Genomic DNA, 20,118 nt, shown 5'->3' with positions numbered 1-20,118 from the left:
TTCAAAACAATACTGTTTTTACTGTATTTTTCATCAGAATAAATCTGATCATGGTGAGTTTTAAACTTACAGGCTTAACAGATGTTCTACTTTTTTTTTCTTCATCTTCTCTGTAAGAACAGTAAGCCGAGAACTAACCAATCTCAGTAGGGGCGCTACAATCTCTTTGGATCAGTGAGGATGAGAAAGATCAACCCTCCCGGTCCCAGTACACTTAGACTATAAGCTAGCTCAGATGCTGTGTGTGCCGTGTTCAGCCGAATGGAACAGAGAACAGTGACATACTGTAGATAGAGATGCTGTTTCAAATAGAGATTTTTCGAAAAAAAAACAACAACCTCACATACTGTATGAGGTGCTACGCCTGCAAGGCTCCCACAAGCACTGGCGTATCTATATGCAAAGTCTGCTGAGTGCTCCTGATTATCTCTCAGCAGGCCAAAACAGCACTTTAACTGCACTTCTTGACAGATGATATTGGATGATGACATTCCTGCTCTTCTGGAACGCTGAAAATATCTTATTCAGTTTGATCATGTTACTATTTTGTTAGCTATTTCACCACAAGAAGGTTTTTCTAATAGCACAAGACTAATGTTTTAATAATAAAACTAAGCATAAGAGTCTACAAAGAATTTAGGAAGGGAAAACTTTTTGCATTTTATTTTATTAAAATAGAAGTTATTTTTTTATGTGATGAAACATTAATATTCCTTTTAAGAATGTCAGTGTTTTATTTTATTTAACTTTATTAAAATAAAAAAAATAAAAAACATTGTTTTTAAATGTTAAAATTTAATACAAATCTTCTAGAAAATGTAAATTATTTTAAGAAGCAAAATTATTTTATTTTAAGTTATAATTTGAAACCTATAATAGCATATGCATTTATTTATTAAAAAAGAAAATGGTTAGGTTGAATTTTTTTTAATTTGAAAAATGTATATGAAGAATTTTGTTTTTGTTACTGTAATTAGGCAGACAAGAACAGTGAGTCTCTCTCTCTCTCTCTCTCTCTCTCTCTCTCTCTCTCTCTCTCTCTCTCTCTCTCCCTCTCTCTTTTGCCCCAAATATTGTTTGATTTATAGCAGCAACATGTGACAACTACTTTGTTTACATGATCTGATTTCTGTACTGTTTATATTCAATTAAGACAAAACTGACTGTCTTTACGTTAATAATTTGTCCAGGGTTGTGTAGAGTCTTGCATCAGTGAAGTGCAGCTTTTGTTTTCCTTACTTGCTCGTGCACTGGCAAAACCTGTCAGGAGCTTTAGTGCATCATCCATCTCCCGGGTTTAGAAGAATGGTTCACATGAGTATGTGAATTCATTTATGTGTTTCTACATTTCCAGTTGGTAATGTATTTTTCCTCACCCTGTAGGTCATGTTTGATGGAGAGGGAATCTGCAAGTATGGATGAGGTGGGGAATAACTATTGCCTTCACTTCACCTCCAGAGTATCAGGTTCAACCCTGCTGCTGTCTGCATGCAACACCTGTGAGCAGCACGACTTCACAGGAAAAGGTATTTTTTATTTTTTATTACAGGTTTGGCTGCAAACACACCACATTCATGTTTAATTTATTATTATTATTATTATTATTATTATTATTATTATTATTATTATTATTATTATTTTATTGTATTTTTTTTACATCAAGCTCCAGAGTCAGAGCAAAAATTAATTACTAAAAGGGGCAGAGTATAATGAGTGATTGTGTTCTGTATCATCCCTGTTTAATTGTTTAGTTATTATCAGAAATTTGAATACACACACACATACATATATATATATATATATATATATATATATATATATATAGAGAGAGAGAGAGAGAGAGAGAGAGAGAGAAAGATGTTATGACAAACGTTTAGTGGTCATTTGAACACGACTGAATCAATTCAATGCACACATTAAAACTTTAAGCAAGTCGTTATGTTTGAACTTCACTAAACAAATGTGCATGTGCTGCGCAAACCAGCAAAATATAAAGATACAAATATGTACGGCAAATAGAAAATGTATACATATCTAAGTTGATTATTATCCAGCTAATGCTAGAACTGGTTTTTGAGAGACTGACGCGCAGCGCTGCTGTTTGATAGTTGATCGCGCTGTGCTTAATCCATTCATTCGTATCATAACATTAGCCTAAGGTTTAAAGCATTGCATTTTAAATATATACAATAGAACGTGTATGATGTATTATTATTATGGGTGATATTATTCTTGCCAAGCTCTAATTTCTGAGAGATGCACGGAGAGACAACAGCAATGCTGTGAGTTGCGCACTTTTCACTCATAAAGTTTACATTGATTGACTTCACACTTGTGACTTTAGAGGTCTGTGTATAATATAGCGCTGATCCCCTGGCTCACCTGTTATCTAGCAAACTCCGGACTGTGCCAGCTTCAGCCGAGCATTCAGGCAGAATTATTCCTTGTCTGTTATTCATTTTTGAAGCCATTATCCGTGCCATTTGGAATAAGGAATTTGGCTTTAGGCACACCCCTATTTACATATTTTAATTTTACATGCACCATAGATAAGGTCATAGAAAGTAACAGCTACACGCAATATTGTAATCCTAAAAAAAATGTCATACTTGCAAACTCTTTGTACGCATTATGGTTAATGCATGCTCGAGTAGTTGATTGTTTCCGACAGCGCCGACTAGTGGTTGAAGTAGTCGATCACTAGACTACTTGACTAGTTTATGCAATCCTTAAACTATATATTATATATATATTATAATTATTACTATCATTATTATATTTTAGTATTTTTATTGTTACTTTTGAACAAGGTAGAAGGGGTTAAATTAAATATGTTTAACAAAAAAATAAGAATCAAAGGTTTCGAGAGAGAATAATGATATGTCATGGCAGTTGCTTTTCATGTTTTGTTTTCATTCTTTGTAAAATTTGAACTAGTTGCCATTTGGGTGTACATGAGAAATCTGATCTGTACTGAACACTGCCTACATTATCATCCCTTCCCCATTGCTGGCTTCCAGCAGGTGAAGAGACTTTTTATGAGCAGACCATTTATCCTATTTCTATGGTGCAGACAGATAGCAAGCTAAGTGAAAGGAGGCGGTGGAGTAAAGCACAGGGAGCTGCTCGGAGGAACTTATGCACTAGGACACAATTCATTTTCGGTGAGATGCCACTGTTCAAGGCACAGTGTTCACGTTTGGTTCGTTTTATAAGCGAATCACATTGTGGTTGTTAAAGACATGAGAAAGATGTCAAGGTTGGTCAAATATGACATTGTACCTCAGTGAGCTGGCACAGGGTGACTCTGCTCAGCTCAGTTTATCCAGCATGAGTCAGCATTATACAGTGATCTATGGCGAACCAAACTTTGGCATTGAGATTCTTGTGATACAGTAGAAATTGCCCTCGGGTGCCTGTCATAATACTGCGTCTAACAGCAAAATGCCATCTTGTTATGCGAGATTAATCGTGTTGTTTCTGAATTACATTTCGATAAAGAGATACAGTGATATCCTGGCTCTCTATCTGCTGCTTTTGACATTCTTCTCTGTTTCTTTCTGTCCATCAAAAGCGTATCGGTTTCCCACCTTAAACTTTTCACCTTTCCCAAACTAAACTGAATGCATTTACCCATGCTCTTCTCAAAACCGGCTCACTTCTTTGTTTCCAGGAAAGGCTCTGAAAACCAGTAACCTTCAGCCTCCGTTCATTCACCGCGGTACTCCCCAGCCCTCAAGACACACGGCTCTGTCAGGATGAGTTCTTATTCCATTTTGGTAGTTGAAGAGCAATGCTTTATCTCTATCCCGGGTTCATGGTTTATTCGAGGCAGCCGTGTCGGAACAGGGGGGCAGAGCCCTAATCCAAACTGTAAGCTGTTTAGTCAAAGTATGGTGATGAAACAACGTCCTTCGCAGTCACTGTAATTTAAAGGGGGGCTTTGGGAACATGGGCAATTTTGGTTGTAAATCCGTAGCCGTCTGAGTCTTTAAAGGATTGACAGATACTGTTTTAACTTTTCTCTCTTCAATGACTCCTTTTTGTTCAAAATGTTTTTTTTTTTTTTGTTTTTTTTGGCATTGGAAAACAGAAGGTCAGGTTTGAGCAAGTCTTTGTGAAGGGCTTGATGTGGTTCTTTGCTCTGAGGGTCCGGGAGGTTAATCTGCATTGGCTTGGATGTGGGTCAGAGTTGACGAGGCGTGGACAGCATGTTGGTTTCTTACTATTACACACATCAATCATGCAATAGCATTTGAAGCAATAGCATTTGAATTTGTCTGAAGGCTGCTCAAGGGAAACATTTTATGTTTGCCAAATTTTGCTTGATTGATTGATTGATTGATTTTTAACCATCAGAAAAACACTTTTTTTTCTCCTGCTAAGTGGGATGTGTTCCTGAATCAACATTGTTTCTGGTTCTTTAAGAGTATTTTCATCAAACATTCCATTAGATCTCTATGATTTAAGATATATATATATATATATATATATATATATATATATATATATATATATATATATATATATATATATATATATATAGTGTCTCGGTCTTGCTTTAAGATATGATTTTTATAATCTTTAGTAAAATAATAGATGCACTCAGAAAAGATCAGCACTACAGGCTAGAAAGCTGAAGCGTCTCTGCATGTATGGATACTTTAATGGTTGCTTATGTTTAATGCTAAGTCTAATCGGTGACCATCCTGAGCTCAAGCAAATGTCACTGGTATTTACTCTGTAAAAACGGAATCATGAGAGCGGGTAAGAGCGTGACCCTGCAGGAAGGGAACATGAGAAGAAGAGAAAGCAGAAGCTGGAGGAAAAGAGAGAGAAATCTCTGTGATTGATGAACAAACACTGAGACTGTTTGCTCCTTCCATCCAGCTCAAGGGAAACAGAGAGCCAGGCAAAAATCTCAGCCAAGAAGCCTTACTTAAGTAAGGTTTGAGCCACTGCAGCAGGAGCGCAAAGACTGAGATTTTTATTTAATTACGAATCACAGAAAGCCACCATTTGGGCACAAACATAATATTGCATTTGTGTTGTCCTTGTGCAAACTTAGAGCATATTTTTGCCATGTATTGGGTGAAATTAATGCGTACTATCCAGCAACAATGTGAAATGCCCATGTATATTATTATTATTATTTTTTTTTTTTATTTATTTTTTTTTCTAAAACAGTTAAACGTAACTGCAACGATATGTTATGATGCTATTTGTTTGATAGAAACAACCATTTGCTGGAACAGCCATGCTATTTTAGCTTCCTTATACAAAGCATTGAGCTCTTTTGTGGAGTATTGTAACTGGTTTGTAATGCCACTCGTAATCAAGCTCTCCATCTCAAGTGCAACAATGTACCAAGCAAGTTTACTACGTCCAAGAAGCCATACATAAGGCCCTAGTTATATAATGAAAGTGTCAAAATGTACTAGTTTACTAATCATGCACAAAGTTTTTTTATTTATTTATTTTTTGCATCAGTATTGTGCAAGGAACTGCTTAAAAATAAGCATTTGTTCATCAATAATCTGCCCTTTAATCATAATATGTATGAAAATAACAAAAGTTGTTAGTGTTTTGTTGTCTCTAGTGTTCATTTCACCTGGAAATGGCAGTGAACTGAATGTATACTGTAGGTAAGTTTTTGCAGTTTTAGGCAGTCAGGTATTTCCAATGAGTCTGGTTTCCAAGTGCATGTTTGTTAGCATAAACGTATTGCATTGCGTGACATTTAGTGATCTAAAATTTCTGTTTAATAACTGCTGAAATGAATGTTTTATCTTTGTTGTTGTAAGAGGAAGGTAATCCTGTCATACTGGCTTTGATGGTTAAATCAGGTCAAATGGAGTACGCAAGTATATTTATATTCTCATGAAATTCAGCTTTGTTTTAGATCAGACAGATGACATAGCAACAGATGTAGAATCACTTAGATGATACACTTCAGATGAACAGTTGATTTTCCGATGATATATATAAAGAAGATGGTGTATATTTATATATATAGACATGCACACAAAGAAATGTAATGTATATACTGTAGTGTACACACTATACATAATTTTCTTTGAAATTCCTGACCCGTTGGACTGGGAAATGACTTAATCAGAGGAAACACTTTTTCCTCTTAATGAAATGAAGATAGGTTTTGGCATGCATGGATATAACCTCAAATTTTCTGTGACATTCAGCAGCGGATGAAATATTAATTTCAAAGAGGTAGGCAAGGGCTCTAGTGAAATGCATGATTAGAAAGTAATACTTATTCATACCGACAACCTGTGTTTAAAATGAATATTTTCAGTCAAAGGCTTCGCTTTGGCCTTAGTTGTGTTTAAATAATGTGGTCAGCTTTAGTTATCTAGACAGATGCAGTAGTATGGGAATATTTTTAGTGAGATGGATCTTTCCTCTGTTTTCCATTTCCAGATAATTACACAGTTTCCAAGGATTAATGCACCTCTAAATAGTCTTATTAAGTCAAATGAGGGTATTCATGTTATTTCAGCCTCTTCAATACATTCACTGAATTGTCATGCTTAAAAAATCCGGTATTATTTTTTCCTCAGCAGTCACACACTCTCAAATTAAACTTCAGTCTCATAATATCAGACACAATTTCTGACGGCTGTGCAAGCTAGAGGGCTCTTTGTGATGGACAAGTGCAAGACAATTTGTGGGGCGGCACTCAATGCTGTCACTCAAACTATCAGCTGTCTTCCTCCACAGCTTCAAACTCAAAAGTCTTCCATGAACATGTAGCTCAGCTGCTAATGCATTGCACTAGTAACCATGTAGTATCACATTAACATAGTTTTAGGCATAGTTATTTTGTTTTGATGCAAACATCATATTCATTCATTTTAGACAAAAATGGCATTTTAATTGACAAGGAACTGCTAAATGCAATGCAACATGTATTACAAATGCTGATTAATACACAACTCCAAGTGTACTTGTGCATTTACATTATTTTGTGCAGTTGTAAGTTATAATATTACATTTGTTGTTTACTATAAATGCAACTGATTAGTCAAACAATAAACAATATTTATTTGAAATATAATTGTCTGAAATATTATACGAGTCTAATCAGTTTAATGCATCCTCATTGAATAAGTATACATTTATTTATATATATATATATATATATATATATATATATATATATATATATATATATATATATATATATATATATATATATATATATATATATATATATTTATATATTTTTTATCATATATATATAAAAATAATGATATTGTATATGTTTTATGTTTGATTATTAGAAAGTTTTTTTATTTTATTTATTTATTTTTTGGCGACAGTTGCTTCCTCCTTCAAAAACATTCTTCGTAACCTATGGGTGACGTCACCTGTATACAGTAGTCTATGATAATGCCTGATAAAGCAGCTTTTGTGAGCACAGTGCTGCTTTGTATAGCCTTACCAGGTAAACCGCTATTTTCACTTCTTCAAAAGCGGCACATAGTGGCAAAGAATTAATCTGCATTTCCATTCAGACCAACGCAAAAAGACCAACAAGTGGGCAAGCACTATGCTAATGTTTCATGCTGATGTCAACATGAAACGGCTTGGGATTCGTTTTAAAATACCACTCATTTCAGTGATTCAGGCTCAAATCTTTCTTTCGAGAGAAAATAACTTTATAGATAGTGCACTTCAGATTTAAAACTTTGCAGGATGTTTTTAGTCACGTAGAGCTGTTACTCACTGCATGAAAGGTAATTTTCAAAAATCCATATTTGGGGCATTTTAACACTAGTCGACCCACACACTCTCAATTGCGTACATGTAAATATAGTATCTTACAATAATTAGTCATAATGCTTGTTAGTCCAGGGTCTAGAGATATTGAAGGCAATTGTCTGAGCTGAGCTCATGCAGACCAGAGTTGAGTTTATATATCAGATGCGTCTTCTCTCAGTCTGACACAGAAAATCTATTCATAGAGAACCCCTCGGCATGGCTTGACAACTTCCAGGTATAGATGAGAGTGAATATGTATGGATAATATTGATGTGACACTTTGGGGTGTTTGTCTGAAAGTAGCACCTCTAATTCTTTGAAGTTTCTTCATTGATTTTGTTTAGTCACCGCTTGTGGCTGAGACTCTCTCCTTGTCGGCTCTTCTTCCCTCTTCGCTTCCTCTTATTTTTATTGTTTTTGCACAACAACCACTTCAAGCTTTTGATCATTCAGCAGAATTCAGCCTTTGTGTTTTCCATACTATCCCTTCTGCCATTCAGAAAGGGTAAAAGTGAAAGAAGGAGAGGAGTCACTGAGAGAGCGAGAGACTGTAATATGGCTCGGGGAAAATGGTGAGAGCCCATCTCAGAGGACCATTAGATTCTTCCCCACTTCCCCCTGTCTGTGAACTAATAGTCATTCACCTGGTTGACAGGAAATCTTTCCCCTGGTGCCAATGGGCGATGGCTGGGTTATGTTTAAGGTTACAAAGCCTCAGAGGAGAGCATCAGTTCTGCGGGCCTCCTCTAGCACTCCCGTGAGCCGTGGGCCTTCACTGCCGACCCCAGACTGATGAATGCAGCTGAAGTGGGAAGAGAGATGTGCTGCACAAATGTCTGTCAGTCTGAGAGGATATATTACCAGCTGCCGATTCCTAGCCTCTGCCTCAGACAGCACACCCACAGAGAGTCTGATGCATATTGCTCACAAAAAAAAACAAAACAAAAAAAAAAAAAAACATTTTCATCGTGAATTCTAGTCTGATTGACCATGAATGTAAAAGCATATCTATCTGTCTGTCTGTCTGTCTGTCTATCTATCTATCTATCTATCTATCTATCTATCTATCTATCTATCTATCTATCTATCTATCTATCTATCTATCTATTGATTCCTAGTCTATCTCTCTATCTCTCTATCTATCTATCTATCTATCTATCTATCTATCTGTCTGTCTGTCTGTCTGTCTGTCTGTCTGTCTGTCTATCTATCTATCTATCTACCTATATATCTATTGATTCCTTATCTATCTATCTATCTATCTATCTATCTATCTATCTATCTATCTATCTATATATCTATCTATCTATCTATCTATCTATCTATCTATCTATCTATCTATCTATCTATCTATCTATCTATCTATCTATCTATCTATCTATCTATCTATCTATCTATCGATTGATTCCTAGTCTATCTCTCTATCTATCTATCTATCTATCTATCTATCTATCTATCTATCTATCTATCTATCTATCTATCTATCTATCTATCTGTCTGTCTGTCTGTCTGTCTGTCTATCTATCTATCTATCTATCTATCTATCTATTGATTCCTAGTCTATCTCTCTATCTATCTATCTCTCTATCTATCTATCTATCTATCTATCTATCTATCTATCTATCTATCTATCTATCTATCTATCTATCTATCTATCTATCTATCTATCTATCTATCTATCTATCCCACCAAATTCTCAAAATCAGCAAGCTTTGCTTTTCTTGTTAAACATTTTTGAAGTTCAGTAAAAGTATTTATCCTTTAATTCACATTTAAAAAGTAATTCACTTTCCTGTTTGCTACCTCAATTCAATCTAAATTTCGGTTCAATTCAAAATTCAAATAAAATGTGTTTTCATATCAATCCAGAATGGCACACAACCCTGTTGCACATTGCTTCATCACATTTTCTGGCCTATAGTGTAAGTGATAGTGCAAGGTTAACTCTCATACTGTCTATATGGATAGAGTTCAGGGTATGTTTGGAAATGTCATGCTGAGATTGATCCAAATGCAGCATATGTGGCAATATATGCAGACAGACAATACCTCTCTTTCTATTTTACACACGAGTGCTCACACATTTTCTGTCCCTGCTGCTGAGGTGGTGTTTTCTGCATGGCTCTGGTAAGACTTCAGCCAGTTCGTTTCTGTCTGGATGTTGTTTCACTGCGTGGGTTTCACTCCGGCCCAGGAAAACCAATGAATATATTCAAACTTTCCTCTACAGCATGAACCCATCAGCTATCCAAATGGCACTTTGACAGATATTCAAATATGGGGGAAAGCTCATAAATTACACCTCATGCAATTTCAGTGTGTTGGAAGAGAAAAAAAGAAATGGTTCATGTAAAACACTTTAAAGTATCAAAGTCCAGCAGAGATATGAGTTAACAGTATTAGAACAGAACAAGTGGAGAATGTCACTGCACACAGAGCATCCACAGAAAGAAGAGAGGAAGGTTTAAAAATGGGAGATATCACGGCACGGTATGTGAATCACATGCTGTTGAACAGAAATGAACCATGCAGAGAGGAATGCAAATGATATCACAATTTTTTAACTTGCATATTCTGACACATTTACAGAATATTATAAAACAGAATATTTACTGTTAATCAATGCAAGTTGGGACTTAATTTAATCAGTCTGGGTTTGATTGTACTGAAAGAATAGGGGAATAGCAATTCTACTGGCCTACTTGTATTTTGACAAAGGCTTGCTTGAAAGTAAAAAAAAAAATATATATATATATAATAAAGAAAAAAAGAAAGAAACTAGAGGCAATAATTAATCCAAAAAATAAAAATAGCCTTTATTTACTCAACCTCCTGCTGTTCCAAACCTGTATGGATTTACTTCTGTTCAGAAAAAAAATAAAAATAAAAAAACTTTTTCTACTATGGAAGTCAGTGGGCATCAACTGTTTGGTTGCCAAGATGATTAAAAATATCTTCTTTTTTATGTTCCACACAAATAAATTCATACAGGTTTGGTATAACCTGAGAGTGAGAATTTTTTTGTAGACTATGATAATTTTTGATATTTCATTATATGTCCTTATCTGTGCAAACTTGGTTACACAAGAAAAGTTATTTCAAAAGGTGGGAAAATATCTATTTGATGAAAGGTTCTGAAAATTTTTTTTTTTTTTGTCTTTTTTTTTTTTGCAACTGTCTTTAACTTCCTTTATACTTCTTCCAAGCCACCTCTGCATTGGCAAAGGATTTCTCTACATCCCACTTTTTCTTGCTTTTCTTTCTCACAAAGGAAATGCAATAGTTCTTCATTGTCTGCATAACCTTGGAGATGATGTAGAGAAAGAGAAAGAGGAATTAAAAATGTGAAAGATGGTTGACGCTTAATTGAAGTGTTTATCTATTACACAGAGGCATCAGAGTAAAATTCTAGTTAGTATGTAGATGCATTGTAGCATTAATGTTCATGCTACTGCCATGTAGTGTGTGTACGAGTAGCTGCTGGAAAAGAGCAGTGAGGAAGGAGACAAATCAATATAAACGATGGGGAGAAGTGGCTATCATTCAGGGGGGAAACAGGTGCAATATCTCTCTCAGATAGGAGCCCATCCATCACAGCCAGACTTTAATTTGAGATGTTTAGGCCCCCTTCTGCTGATTGTCTCTCAGCATGTGTGTGTGTGTGTGTGTAGGGGTGGCAGGTGGAGGGTGACAGTGAGGGGTTACCTGTTCAAAATAAAGCAGAGAAAAGCATGAAAGTAGTGGAAATGTTGAGGTCTGATGGCGGAAATTGACACATGTGAAAGTGAGGGGAATTGCCAAAAAATAAATAAAAAAGTGTCTCTGTTCTAATGTCAAATGAATTGCCTTTCATTACAACTGTAATGGACTGATTTGAAATGTTCCAAATACAAGGCAGCTCTCTTTGTTACAAAAATAGCACCCTTCTTGCACTCTTCTGTAGCTAAGATAAAACATATTATTGCAAAAATCATATGTGAATAATAGTGAAAATAAATGAAATAGTAGAAAAATAGAGTAGAAATATTTGGTATTGCAATTATTTTTTTTTTCTATGTTAATATATTTTAAAGTGCAATTAATAACTTTACTTACTTTAAAATGCAATTATTATAAAGTTTAGGGTCAACAAGAAGTCTCTTATGTTCATCAAGACTGCATTTTTTTATTATTTAATTAAAATCACAGTAAAAAAACGAAATATTGTTAAATAGTATTACAATTCCAAATAATTGTATTCTGTTTTAATAAATGTAAAAAATAAAACTTATTCCTGTGTTGGCAAAGCTGAACTTTCAGATGAACCCTCAGAAACGATCCAAATTTGCTGATTTGGTGCTCAAGAAACATTTCTTATTGAAAACAGTTGTGCTGCTTAATATTTTTGTGGAAACTCTCTGCAACATTATACATGTCTTTACTGTCTTTTTTAACCAAATTAATGTATTCTTGTTGAATAAAAGTAGTAGTATCTAAAACAGACCACTATTAAACTCTTTTTGTTTATATTTTTAGTTACCAAGTTCATTTTAGGTTTAAAATGAATAATGATTTATTTAACTCCATCTGCCATCTATTTTTGGAGCTTTTGCAAAGCATTATGGGAATGCATTCTTTTTGAAGGACATATCTATATATGCTGCCTTTGAATTTGGCTAAAAGAAAGCATGTATAATGCCTAGCTACGTAGACAGCTCGGTAGCTTTTGGAACAGAGTTGGAAAACGCTGTATTGTTGCCTTGAACACTGAAACGTGTCAAAATGATTTTCATTTTCTTTAACTTTTTTCCAGGCTGCTATCAGTTCAATAGCTTGTGCATCAGAGTTGGTGCATTATACGTTTCAAGACTTTCAGAATAGCGGTAACCATGTCACAGCAGTGACGGATATATCTGTAACTGTACCAAGGTGACATTTTAATTGTGTGCCAGCAGACGCGTGCACGAACTCACACATGCAAGTAGCTCTGCCTGTGATAAAACACTGTAGAAATGACTCCCTTTATTGAAGCTTTAAACTACATATGGCCCAAGGTGAAAGGAGTGCAAATAATCTCAATTATTGATCGGCGTTGGGCAGAAGGCTCTCCGCAGGAGTGTTGTTGATGGTTGATGGCATATCCGGATGAGTGATCTGGTCGGATCTCTCGCTCTGGATGAAAATGATAATGGATACTCTGATACACACACACACACACACATCCAAGTTCAGTAGCAGGAGCTATCATTGCTGAGGACACGAAGGAGGGTGAGAGCTGCTGCTCTGTCCTTCCATTAAAATTACATGGGTGAAGAGAAAGGAACAGAGACAGGAAAGCAGGAAGAAAGATCCTAGCAAGAGATGCAGAAAGAAAATAAAGAGAACCAGAGCACAGAAAGAAAGAACTTAAAGGTGTAGTTCACTTAAAAATTTAAATTCTGTCATCTTTTTTTTAAGCTTCATGTTGTTTCCTCTATGACTTCCTTTTTTCTGCAGAGCACAAAAGAATACATTAACAAGATGGTTACGGTTGTGCTATTTCCATGGAAATAAATGGCGACTTAAGCTTTCAAGCAACAAAAAAGCATCATGAAATAGGTCCATATGACTCATGCAGTATAGATCAATCTTCTGGATTCATAAAACGACATTTGGCAATCTTTTCCTCCAGTAAGCTGTTATTTGTTGTGACTAGAATATTAAGTGAGAGGGTTGAACCGGATCACTCAGATTCATTAATGAATCATCTACTGGATTCCGATTCACATTGTGAATCAAATACTGATGATTCAAGTGATTCATTCAGGAATTGAACATTATCTATTTTCCAGTCAGCTATAATGTGGCATCAGAACATAGCACACAAGTCATATGGGGCATTTTTATGCTGCAGTGCTCAGGTATTAATTGAAAAAGAGCCTTGAAAAAAAATCTTGAAATGTTCCTTTTTTGTTTTCTGCAGAAGAACATCTCGCAGTTATGGGACAACTTGAGGGGTAAGTAAATGTTGACAGAGGTGTCATTTTTGGATTTAAATATTCCTTGAGCTAAGGCCTTAATGTTAGCTATGTACTGTTTTGTGGTAATAATCCAAAAAGTATTTATTTATGGACAATATTTCCCATCTTTTAACCATTGTAACTAGAATTAATTGTAGTGAACCAGATCTGTCTTATTCATTATTGAATGATTCAAACCCAACTCCGATTAGCATTTCTGAACTATCTCCATGCCAGTCAGTTATTGTGTTTTCAGAATACAGCACACATTTCAAATGGAACATTTTTATGATGCATTTTTATAAAGTTTCATAGTTTTTGGAATGGCGTGAAGGTGAGTAAGTGATGAAAGAGCTGTCATTTTTGGATAAACCATTCCTTTGACTGTTTGAGGCCTTGGTTCAGCTGGCCTGTCGCTCACCTTTCTACAACCCATTCAGTCTCCAGGATATCTGAAGGCCCTGGTCAATCACACAATAAGTACACGGGATTACCGTGGATCTTTGCTGCAGCCCACGGCAGTGATATCCTCCTCTGTACAGCACTGCCCGGCCATTCACTCCCTCAATGCTCTTGCACTGCATCAGCGATGGCTTTCTTAAAAGAGAGAGCTTATTCAGCTGCATTATGCATTGAGATCGCTTTAAGAGAGAAGCAGAGATAAGCGGCTCAGGTTTGTGTGAATGAAAAGAGCCACTGGGCTGGTTGAAATAAGGAACTTGATGCTTTGGAGTGTAGAGGGAGTGTAAAATAACTAAGAAGTGTGTAAAGGACGTGTTCTGAAGTATCTCTGAGCCATATCATATACTTTAGCAGCATTTTCTTTTCTCTGAAGTCCACTTATCATATTAAAGGTTTCTTGCTGCAGAAACTGTAATCTTTTAGTTTTTCATGAACATTTGTCTCATTCTATGTGACCTTTAGAATTAATAAACACTACATGTTTTAGCTACTGTTCCATTAGTATTTCTACAGTATATAAATGCCCTTTTTGAATGTAAAATGAGTAACTGCAGTTACAAGTTGTGGATTTGCTGTGGATTCTAGTATATGCGATGGATACAAAAACTTATTTACACTACCAATCAAAAATGTATAGTTCTTAAAGAAATCTCTTATGCGCACCATGCCTGCTTTTATTCAGAACTACAGTAATACAGTGAAATATTATTGCAATTTAGACCTTATTCTTTTTTTATTTATTTTCGTATAATTTATTCTGTGAAGGAAAAGCCAAGTTTTTCAGTCTTCTTTTTTTAATTTTCTTCAGTGTCACATCTTACTGAAATCATTCTAATATTCTGATTTGTTGCTCAAGAAGCATAACACATTTTTTTAAGAATTTAAAAAAGGACAGCATTTTGTTTGAAATATAATAGCAATGCAAAATATTTTTTTTCTATTTTTGTCAATTTAATTGGTACTTGCTGAATAATAGTTTTAAAAAAAAAAGAAAAAAGAAATCGGACTGAACCCACACACAAAACAGCACATGCTGAAATATGAAATATAAATAATAAAGAAATAGATAAAAATAATGTTTAGTAAACATTTGCCAAATCAGATGATACCTGTTTGATACCTGATTATAATTTAATCTTATTTTAACTCAACATTTACTTTATTCCGATTGGTTTCATTTTTATTTTAGCATTATTTATTTACTGTATTTATTTTCCATTTTCAGGATGATAGCTATGATGTACAATAGTGATTTCATCCATGCACTTAATTTTGAAAGTAGGTTTACCTTGTTACAACAATAACTGGTCTTTCAGTTGCTCATCTCTAACATTAAGATCCTTAAGAAGAACACAAAGTAACAAAATCTAATGGACTTCCTCACATCTGAATACACTGTCAGACAAATACATGTGCAAAAAGTGTTCCTTTAACTCATATATACAGTACAGACCAAAAGTTTGGACACACCTTCTCATTCAAAGAGTTTTCTTTATTTTCATGACTCTGAAAATTGTAGATTCACACTGAAGGCATCAAAACTGTGAATTAACACATGTGGAATTATATATGGAATTATATACATAACAAAAAAGTGTGAAACAACTGAAAACCTTTTGCTTTGATTACTGCTTTGCACACTCTTGGCATTCTCTTGATGAGCTTCAAGAGGTAGTCACCTGAAATGGTCTTCCAACAGTCTTGAAGGAGTTCCCCGAGAGATGCTTAGCACTTGTTGGCCCTTTTGCCTTCTGTCTGCGGTCCAGCTCACCCCTAAACCATCTGGATTGGGTTCAGGTCCGGTGACTGTGGAGGCCAGGTCATCTGGCGCAGCACCCCATCACTCTCCTTCTTGCTCAAATAGCCCTCGATGCCTTCAGTTTGACTCTACATTTTTCATAGTCATGAAAATAAAGAAAACTCTTTGAATGAGAAGGTGTGTCCAAACTTTTGGTCTGTACTGTACCTTTGTACCTGTGTGGATGGATGCATGTTACTAACTTAAGGTACCCTTTAATGGGTAGATAAGGTAGATGGGGAATTTTTTATTTATTTTTTATTTTTTTTCTGACAATGTATCAGCTGGAATGTTTCTTGTGTTTGGCAATAAAAGAAGAGTTGCTTACACTGAAAATAGGTGTTATGCATATTCAGGCTTACATATGTGTATATGTGCTTTCTGCATGACCCATTTGTTCATCTTATTTCCATAATGGTCTGGTTGGACTGGGAACAGAGCGTCTACATAGTGCATTGAATTATTTAATTTCAAAAGAGCACGTAAAACCTTTGGTCCATGATATGGTGTTTAATTTGGTTGTTTTATAGAGATGGATAGGCTGGGGGTTTTATGGGAATGGTCAAGGGGTTCAAGGTTAATCTGGACATGTGGGTCTATAGTACACACACACACACACACACACACACTCAAATACATAAGTGTGTTCAGCTGTTATTGACCCTCGTTTTCATGTCCCTGGACCTGTGCCATTTCATGTCATCACTCCCTCTCAATTCCAATTGAATTCTGATGAGAGCGACATAGGGACATGTCAAATCTTGCGTTCTCGATCCCCTCCGTCTCAGGGTTTCCATCTGTTTTGAGCTGATTAGACCTCATTTAGCTCATCCTCAAAGCCGTCTCTCCCTCAGAGCTGTCTCCCTCCCTCTGTGCTGATCGTCTCTCTCGGATCTGTCTGTCTCTTGTTACCAACTGGTCAAAAGAGGATTCCTCATTAAACCCAATGCTAGCGCATCTGCTGTAGCTGGCTCTGGGGAATTGGACTCTTGTTGGGACACGGCTTTGTTTTCACCAGTAGCTCAGATCACTAGCTCTGCTTCTTCTACTGTCTGCTCTGATCTTGAGCACAAAAGGCAAACCAAGACCTGCCAGCTCGGGGTTTCTAAAGTAAGTTCAGGAGGGATCTTTGGACTGTCCCTGCCTACTGATTTCAGACACTGATTGAAGCCCGTCTTTGTAAAGGCTGGCTTGATCCCGGGAAGAGATAGGATGCATTTCGGCATCATCTGTGAGTTAAATTCCGTCCACTGCCTGTTGTGCATTCAAACTCTTTTTATTTTCGTTTTTTGTCCTAGAGTGTCCCACAAATCCATGCAACCTTTAACAGATGGACGAGATCAGTTTTTTTTTTTTTTTTTTTTACTGTGGGATGTTTGCAGTGTTGCGACGGATCAAATGAAAATAGGCGGATAATACAGTTTGAGATGGGCTGATATTGTGTCATATTCCTAGCACATCACGTCCTCTCATTTATGACAGCTAGAGATGGAGTCTGGATGAATTTAAGTGGATGACACAGCTCACCTCCTATTATTTTAAATGCCGTTTTCTACTTTGTGGTTTATTCTAGGAATGCTGATGCAGAATTTTACTATTCAGAAGGGATTATGCCACACCGCCCCTAACACATAACAGCTGCCACAATACAGTTGTTCAAACAGCCAATGAAAATTATAGATATGAAAATTATGTCTCTGAGGGAAATCTCAACGCCAGAGTGTGATTCTATATTTGGTTGCACTTGCCATAATAATGAGTATTTCTGACACTCATGAAGTGCTTTCCAAATAGATTTCTAACATGAATTATGGGTTTGATCTATATATTAAATCTACAGATATTGTTCATTTTGCATCTCAGTGCAAAATTGCATTCTGTAGATTCAGGTAATATGATGTTAGAACAGTGCAACTCTCTTACTGGGTTTCACTGGTGCAACATCTTGAGGTCCAAATTTCTAAGACCACTTGCGGAAACTACTGTTTTGCATTTGTTGTCATCTAATACAAGCTTTTTCATTTCAAATGATATTATCAGCACAACAAACTACCTGGAACATTTTATAAACATTGGCATGAACTCAAGAAGAGTAAAACCTGATGCTCAATGGTCTCCAGAATGATTTTGAATGTTCCAAAGAACATAATGCAGTTCACTTGGTTAGTTTCACAAATTTGCTTACATTTGATGAGCAGGTGAATATTTTATTTATTTATTTATTTTTATTTTTTGTGTGTGTGTGTAAACTTGCAAAAACATGTTTTCCTCAATTTAAGTTTACATGTATGTATATCAGCAACACAGAAACCGCTCGAGGTCTAATCCCTCTCGCGTGTCACACATTCCATAATCTCTGTGAGATTAAATTAGCATGTACATAAACACCAGACCCCGGCGCTTGGTACATGAATATCTCTATTAATAGAATGACAATGATGTGTGAGAAACAAAGACTTAACAAGTGCATTACGCGGATTAAGTCTGGTTCTCTTTCATAATTCACAACATGCCGAAACTGTTCATTGCACTTTTGTTTCATCTGGGAACAAACTGTCAGGGAAACACTGCATTTTAGAGCCACTTGAGATATCCAGCATTGCTAGTAATTTGTCTATCTTTCTGAGTCCTCAAAAGCACTTGAAACAGGTCCTTGATGTTGCTCAAATGTCTCTTGGTGCCAGCTCTTATTTAAAAAAAAAAAAAAAAAAAAAAACCTTGTTATTCACTACTCTGTGGCAGTGAAAAGCGAAGCACGCACCTGCTTTTATATGTAAATGTTGACTCACACTCATAATTGAGGCTCACACACACTTCAGGTATGAGTTTTTTGCACTGGTGGGTTGCAATCAGGACTTCCACTCCAATCTCTGCCAGCATCAAGCCAGTTTTTATCTCGCTCTGAAGAGTCAGGCAGCAAAACAACCTTCCCTCATCTCAGCCTCGACAGTCAACCTCTCATGTCTTTCCAAAAAAACGAGGGCAAAAACGGTTAGTTCTAAAGGGTGCCGGGATTAATCATCGGCTTGTCTCCTTCTGGAGTCTTAGCACTGAAAGTATTGCAGCTTACATGACTATACGATTGGGGATAAGCGCTCATAATTGAAGATGCTGACAGGTCAGTGATTTAGCTGGAGCTTGAGAGGAACCCAACACTTACACCAAGAGTTATGAGCTCAGTTTTTTTTTTTTTTTTTTCTCTCCACACTCCAGAGCTCTTCATTACTGTCCTGGTAATAAAGTCCACATCAGCAAAACACACAGATTCACATGATTGAGCACAGAAAACGTCCTACCTTAATTGAGTCCTTTTCCACCAGCAGAAATAGATGGATGGAGGCTTGGAATCAGTAAAATCCAAATGCTTGTCCAACTCTCTTCCTTTATCTGCCCTCACCCTCTTTCTCCTCTTCGTTTCACCTTGCCTTCGTTGTTTTAGTTCCTTGTTTTCTCATCTACTCTCTCTCAGGAGTCTTCCGTCCTTGTTCATCCTGTACAGTGCAGAAGCGGATACAGATGCGCGTGCCGCTAGTGAGGAACGGAAAAAGAGAGGTGAGCGAACGCGCGCGCGAAAGAGAGTGCCGAAGTGTATGTCCCTGCGGTTGAGAATGAACAGTGTGTGTGTGTGTGTGAGAGAGAGAGAGAGAGAGAGAGAGAGTGCCAGTGAGTGAGCTGGTCACAGAGAGAAAGACTGAGCGGAATGAGGGAATGCTTTGCTGACTGGCTCGCTGGCTCGTGGCGCGCGTGATTGGAGAGAGTGCGACCCCTGTCAGGTCTCGGGAGTGAGGGATCTTCATCAGCTAGATTAGAGAGATGGAGCCTCCCGTCCATCCCTCGTTTCCTCCTTTCACCCCTCCCCCCCTTCCTCCCGCCAGTCCCGCAGAGAAGCGCGCGATCGGTGCGGTCATCGCAGGGATATGCTAATCATTCCGTTCTCACGGGGAAACGTGTCTCTTCCAAACTAATGCACTCGCAGATGTCCTGTGTTAGTCTGGTTTGTTCGTCTCTCTCTGTGTATCATTTTGTTTTTGTCTGCAGGTAAATAGTGACCAGCGAGCTTGTGTGGGAATGACTTTGACAAATTAAATTCCAGTCCAG

The 20,118-nt window shown here is 36.5% G+C and overlaps 1 protein-coding gene across 1 annotated transcript in view; it reads right to left on the bottom strand.

The window, feature by feature from the left end:
* LOC113094796 (cadherin-12-like) overlaps positions 1-19,885 on the bottom strand; it is a 113,820-nt gene extending 93,935 nt beyond the window's left edge. Inside the window, exon 1 of the mRNA XM_026260450.1 lies at positions 19,317-19,885. The gene's annotated coding sequence lies outside the window, so the exon portion shown is untranslated. The remainder of the gene's footprint in view (positions 1-19,316) is intronic.
* Between the last annotated feature and the right edge of the window lie 233 nt (positions 19,886-20,118).

The sequence above is a fragment of the Carassius auratus genome, unplaced genomic scaffold (genome assembly GCF_003368295.1).
Source record: "Carassius auratus strain Wakin unplaced genomic scaffold, ASM336829v1 scaf_tig00215421, whole genome shotgun sequence".
NCBI classification, from domain to species: domain Eukaryota; kingdom Metazoa; phylum Chordata; class Actinopteri; order Cypriniformes; family Cyprinidae; genus Carassius; species Carassius auratus.
This window is presented reverse-complemented; position numbering and strand designations above follow the sequence as displayed.